The sequence below is a fragment of the Ascaphus truei genome, chromosome 11 (assembly GCF_040206685.1).
Source record: "Ascaphus truei isolate aAscTru1 chromosome 11, aAscTru1.hap1, whole genome shotgun sequence".
Taxonomy (NCBI): Eukaryota; Metazoa; Chordata; class Amphibia; order Anura; family Ascaphidae; genus Ascaphus; species Ascaphus truei.
In genome coordinates this window covers 32,973,130-32,979,931 of record NC_134493.1, presented here as the reverse complement: position 1 = coordinate 32,979,931, position 6,802 = coordinate 32,973,130, and the positions used below count along the sequence as shown (strand labels likewise).

Sequence of the window (6,802 nt, the reverse complement as noted above, 5' to 3'; positions counted from 1 at the left end):
ACATTGTAACGTTATTGAATGTGTTTAATAATGGCCAAATAATGTATTATCCCTATGTGGATAATAGTTATTTGGCACATTATTGTACTGTATGTGCTGGGGGAGGGGGTATTAGGCCCAAGGGTATTTGGTAGGACTCCCCTGTGGGTATTGGGTGAGGGTGGTTGGGGGGCTTTGTGGGGGAGGGTATGTGGGTGATGGTGGCTTAACCCCTTAATAACTGTAGCGGTTAATAACCGCTATGGTGATTAAGGGGTTAGGGGACATTAATTTGGATGTTGTAATTCTTGTGTTTGTTTTGCAGAAGCGGACGGGGCATGGGCAGGATGAAGATGAGGATGGCCTTCATCGTAGCAGTGGGACATGGGTGAGTGCTATATGTATTTAAAGTCTTTATTGTTGTGTATGTATTGTAAATGGACAACTGCACTATTATCCATTTGTGGATAATAGTCATTCTGCCCATTACTATACTGTATGTTGTGTATTGATGCTATGTTTATTGGGGGCATTTGTCACCAATAAACATGCTACTATGCGTTAACCCCTTCATTGCCTTAGCGGCTATCCGCTATGGTAATGAAGCAGCATTAATGTATTTTAATAATATTGTGCGGAAGCAGGAGGCCCCCTGAGCTGAAGCGCATTTATTTGTGGCTCAGAGACCCCCTGCCTCCCGAGTTACAGGCCCCGGTTTGGGCCATCGGTTACAGTGTGGACGCCATGTTTATTGCGGGGACGCTATAAACATGGCGGCGACACTGCCACCCGATGACACATACCGGGGCCTGTAACTCGGGAAGCAGGGGTCCCTGCTCCACAAAGCAATGCGGTTCAGCTCAGGGGACCCCCTGCTCACTGTACAGTATAATTAAAAAGACATTCATGCTGCTTCATTACCGTTGCACATAGCCGCCAAGGTAAGGAACGAGTCTTTATTGATGTGTGTGTGTTTTATTTATACTGTACATGTGCAGAGGGTCTCCGGAGCAGAACAGCGTTGGTTTGAGGTCCGGGGACCCCCTGCCCCCCGAGATACAGGCCCCTTTATGGGGTGCCGGTATCCCTCTGGTTTGTTTACAGGTCGCGGTCACGTGATCGGGACCTTTAAACGCCGAGGGATACCGGCACCTCATAAAGGGGCCTGTATCTCGGGGGGCAGGGGGTCCCCGGACCTCAAACCAACGCGGTTCAGCTCCGAAGACCCCCTGCACATGTACACTATGAATAAAAGTTGTTTTTAAATACTTTTTTTGGTGCCGAAGTTTGCGCTGAGAGAGCGGCTTGTCTCTCTCAGCTGCAAACATCTATCGGCACCAAAGGCTTATCGGGAGCCTTATCGGGAGCCAGGCTGTATCGCCACAGCTCATCGGCAGCTTTGCTTTCGCAGTGCTTCAGCAGGGATCGGAAGGATTCGGCCCTTACTGAATACTGCGAGGGCAAATCGCCCAAAAAAAACATTTTCGCAATTCGTGCCGAAAATTTTGTATCGGGGCTTACTGCATGAGGCCCCAAGACTACATTTTTGAGGCTTCCAGCGAATGAGCTCCTGATTAGAACCAACGCTAACACCACCCTAACCCCTGTCACTAGTTTTAAATACCTGGGCTTATGGTTTGACTCCAACTTAACATTCGGGATGCACATTGATATCCTGACAACCAAGACCTATGCCAAACTAGGGGTACTTTACAGGAACAAATCCTCCCTAAGCCTGCTGGTCAGAAAGCGTATCGCACAGCAGATGCTAATGCCAATTATTGACTATGGAGACATAGTATATGGCTCGGCTCCTCAAACCCACCTTAGCAAACTTGACACCCTCTACAATTCAATTTGTCGTTTTGTTCTCCAATGCAACTATAACACACATCACTGCGAAATGCTCAAAGAACTAGATTGGTCATCACTTGAGTCTAGGCGCAAAGTTCACCTTTCCTGTCTTGCCTTTAAATTCTTCATGGGCAAGCTACCCAGCTACCTGAACAAGCTCCTCACCCCTACCACATGCAGCACTTATCACCTGAGATCAGACTCCAAAAGACTGTTCACGGTCCCAAGGCTCAACAAAGTATCCGGCCGTTCCTCCTTCTCTTACCGTGCACCCCAAAACTGGAACAACCTACCAGAGACTCTCACATCCACCACCAGTTTAAGTTCTTTCAAATCTAAGGCTGTCTCACACTTTAATCTGGTCTGTAACTGTTTCATTCGCCCATAATATATATTTTCTTTAACTGTGCATGCAATGTCTTGTATATAATGTATACCCTGTTCATTTATGTAACTGTACTTGTAACCATATATTATTTGTCTTAACTCTGTGCCCAGGACATACTTGAAAACCAGAGGTAACTCTCAATGTATTACTTCCTGGTAAAATATTTTATAAATAAATATGGATCTCCCATTATTACAACCTGGAAACCTCTGACAGCTCAGGGGCTGAGCTCAGAATGTGACACATTCGCATTCTACTGCCATTTTCAAAAAATACATGTTTACCTGCGACCTGACTTCCATGGTTACAGCCACACCGCTCTGTGCCAGAGTTCTGTGCCACCACTTGCTGCCATATCCAGCGTGGATCTGACAGGTAAGTTTCTTCTGAGACGCAGCAGAGATTTCAGACATTTCACCGCTCATTTGGATCATATTTATAACCAGGGGGTTTATTTTTCATCTTCAGGACACATTCTCAACTTTTTGTCCAAGTATTTGAGTCTCAGATTGCGAGGATCATCCTACTGTATTTTTAAAGCAGCGAACATTTCCCGAGATGGAGAGACGCCGGGTAAGATCTGATAAAAGGACAACCTTAGAATGCATCAAAACAAAGTCTGATGTGGCATGTAACAGAATTAAATAGGGGTGAGATCTAACTACCGGGGGTCCCCGTGTGTTGAGAGGCTCCCATAGAGAGCCAAAGCGTTGATCAGTTCTATTCAATAGTTTTGTATATATTTATTTTTTTGCAAAGCCCTGGTGTGCCTGCTTTTTCTTTTTATATTTATATATACACATAAACACACGTGTGTATGTGTACAGTATATGTGTGTGTGTATATATATATTTATATTATCGACACAATGTTTTGGATATATATATATATTTATATATATATATAACATACATATATACACACACACACACACATATATATATATATATATACATATATATATATACATACACACACACGCAGATTCCTGCTCCTAAAAAAGTAAGCACAATCAGTAATATTCTCACACTCACACTAAAATGCGCACTAACAGATTGATACACTTGTAGAAACACAGCCACAATACGGCAGCTTAGCATAGACACACACTATGTGATATAACACAAATTCAAACTTCTCATTATGCTTTACAAACACACATACACACAGTAACTATCAGACGATAACACACACACTAATGGTTACAAACACACAAAGTAACTATCAGACAATACCACACACTCACAATAATGGTTATATACAAACACACACACAGTAACTATCAGACAGTAACACACACTCATTCCGACACACACACACTAATGGTTACATACACACTCACACACAGTAACTATCAGACAGTAACACACACACACACACACACACACTAATGGTTATATACACGTGCGCCCTTTCATTCTCACTACACACGCACCCTCTCTGTATACACTTCTAGCACATGTAACGCTACGTTTGTAGTGAGAATGTTTCCATTAGAACGGTTTATCTGTGTAGCCCCACGGATTTTGGGTTCAACACCCTCAAACCTCCCATACAGCGCCAGGATATGCGTATGAGTGAGGAATACATCTCATTACTATCCTCTGTATCACAGGCATGGAAAGCTGAGGAGCAAGAGGAGGAAGTAGTCCCCCAGCTTCCTGCAGCCGGCGATTCTCAGGTAAATGGGAATGGCGGAGCGGTGAATCCGCTGCACATACGATACTATTAGCTGCTGTACAGGACACTGATAATAGGATAGTCTGCAACACTTTACAGTGTAATTATACAGAACCTGTTGGAGATCTCTTCCTGCAGGTTAGTTGGGTCATGTTTCCACAGGTCTCATGGGATGGGAGAGACCCCCCCCCTTCCCCAGCCGCAGCCACCCCCCCCCCCCCACCCCCGAACAGAGTTCCCCAGCTCCCCCCCACCCCGCGCAGCCCTCCCCTTCCAAGGCTCCCCCTGAAGTGCCCCCCCCCCTTTCCAGGCCCTCCCCTTTCCCTGATCACACCTGCAGGGCTCTCCCGTTTCCCATGTCCCGGGGAGTATGAGGGGATACTGAGTCTGGAGAGGAGGCATTAGGGGGTACTGGGCCTGAGGGGGGAAGGGGGTACTGGGCATGCAGGCGGTAGTGGGTCTGGGAATGTAGAGGATCCTGGGGAGGGGAGTATAAGGAGGTATTGGGCCTGGGAAGGGGAATGTAGGGGGTACTTGGCCTGGGGAGGGGGGTAGTAAGAAGTACTGGACCTGGGGAGGGGGGTATTTGGGTGTTCTGGGCGGGGGGTATTTGGGGGTCCTGGGCCTGGGGAGCAGGGTATTAGGGGGTATTAGGCCTGGGAGTATTAGAGGGTATTGGGCCTGGGAGTATTAGGGGGTTCCGAGCCTGGGGATTGGAGTATTAGGGGGGTACTGAGCCTGGGGAGGGGGGTATTGGGCCTGGGAGTATTAGGGGGTACAAGCCAGGGGGTATTGAGCTGGGTGAATGGAGTATTCGGGGTACTGGGCCTGGGGGTGGGAGTATTAGGGGGTATTGAGCCGGGTGATGGGAGTATTAGGGGGTACTGGGCCTGGGACTATTAGGGGTACTCGGGATAGGGGTAGAGTGGGAGACAGTCCTCAGAGGAGAGAAGATGAGGACTCTCAGGCTGTAGATGTAAAGGAGACAGAGGAAGAGCTGCAGAGCTTTCTCCTCTTATAGCCGAGTGTAACTGTGTGACCGGGAGAGGGGATTCCCAGAGACACATCAGCTAATGTCCATCTGCAGCATCATTTAACAACATCTTCAGCGGGAACAGGACAGAAAAACGAGGGGTCCGCTAATAACAGACAATACAATGCCCACGGTTTATCAATTATTTTTCAAATGGTATAAATGGTTCTGTGATTTAACCCCTTCAGTGCCAGAGAGGCAAGCAAAGGCTTTGCTGTGCGTGTTATGTGGCTCGGCAATGCGTTTCCTGCCCCATGTGGCACAGGAGCTCTTGCGATACAGAGTATCACTGCCGCTGGTTACAAACACTTTGTATCTCCTGCAGGTGGTGGAGTACACGGTGGTGGAGCCGTTCGTACTCTCACCGTCTGAATCGCCCTGCAGCAGCCCAGGAGCCAGCATATCAATGGAGGAGGAGGAGTGGGTGTGGGAGGAGGAGGTGGTGGAGGAGGTGGTGGAGTACACAGTGGTGGAGGAGGTGGTGGAGTACACAGTGGTGGAGGAGGTGGTGGAATACACAGTGGTGGAGGAGGTGGTGGAATACACAGTGGTGGAGGAGGTGGTGGAGTACACAGTGGTGGAGCCGTTCGTACTCTCACCGTCTGAATCGCCCTGCAGCAGCCCAGAAGCCAGCATATCTACAGAGGAGGAGGAGTGGCCTTGCAGCAGCCCAGGAGCCAGCATATCTACAGAGGAGGAGGAGTGGGTGTGTCAGGAGGGGGAGGTGTGTGATTGGGATGATGATGATTGGGATACGGTGTGGGAGGAGGAAGAGGAAGCGTGGGATGATGATGATTCGGATGATGATGATTCGGATGATGATGATGATGATCATGATGGGGGTACGGTGTGGGAGGAGGAAGAGGAAGCGTGGGATGATGATGATTCGGATGATGATGATGATGATGATGATGATGATGATGGGGGTACGGTGTTGGAGGAGGAAGAGGAGGAGAGGGTTGCAGGGAAGTGCTGCTTCCCCTTCCCATGGCTGAGGAGAAGACGCCAGCCATGTGCAGCAGAGGGGCCAGGGAACAGGAGATTTCTGGGTTCCCTGAGGAGATGGTTACAGCATTGGAGAGGCAGAGAATAGCAGGAGGGCTGCAGGACGGGCTGAGTGACAGGAAGGGGCACATTAAAAAATATTTAGAACAAAAATTATATCACAAACTGTGCCCCCCCCCCTCCTTTTTTTGCTTGTCTCCCTCTCCCCATCTCTATCGTCCCCATCCTCTCCCCTCTCAGCCCTGCCCTCCTCCTCGCTCCTACCAGCTGTAATTCGATCGCCCCCACCGGCATCCGTGTGTGTGTATGTGTGTATGTGTATGTCAGTCAGTCACCCAATCAGTCAGTCACCTAGTCAGTCAGTCACCCAGTCAGTCAGTCACCCAGTCAGTCAGTCAGTCACCCAGTCAGTCAGTCAGTCAGTCACCCAGTCAGTCAGTCACCTAGTCAGTCAGTCACCCAGTCAGTCAGTCACCCAGTCAGTCAGTCAGTCACCCAGTCAGTCAGTCAGTCAGTCACCCAGTCAGTCAGTCACCCAGTCACCCAGTCAGTCAGTCACCCAGTCAGTCAGTCAGTCACCCAGTCAGTCAGTCAGTCAGTCACCCAGTCAGTCAGTCACCCAGTCAGTCAGTCAGTCAGTCACCCAGTCAGTCAGTCAATCACCAAGTCAGTCAGTCAGTCACCCAGTCAGTCAGTCACCCAGTCAGTCAGTCACCCAGTCAGTCAGTCAGTCACCCAGTCAGTCAGTCAGTCACCCAGTCAGTCAGTCACCCAGTCAGTCAGTCACCCAGTCAGTCAGTCACCAGTCAGTCAGTCACCCAGTCAGTCAGTCACCAGTCAGTCAGTCACCCAGTCAGTCAGTC

At 48.8% G+C, this 6,802-nt stretch overlaps 1 long non-coding RNA gene across 1 annotated transcript; it reads left to right on the top strand.

The window, feature by feature from the left end:
* Positions 1–2,342: 2,342 nt before the first annotated feature.
* LOC142462972 (uncharacterized) lies at positions 2,343–5,368 on the top strand. The gene is made up of 4 exons (XR_012787312.1): positions 2,343–2,596; positions 2,690–2,794; positions 3,837–3,902; positions 5,260–5,368. It is a non-coding gene; the product is annotated as an uncharacterized LOC142462972 (long non-coding RNA).
* Positions 5,369–6,802: the final 1,434 nt, after the last annotated feature.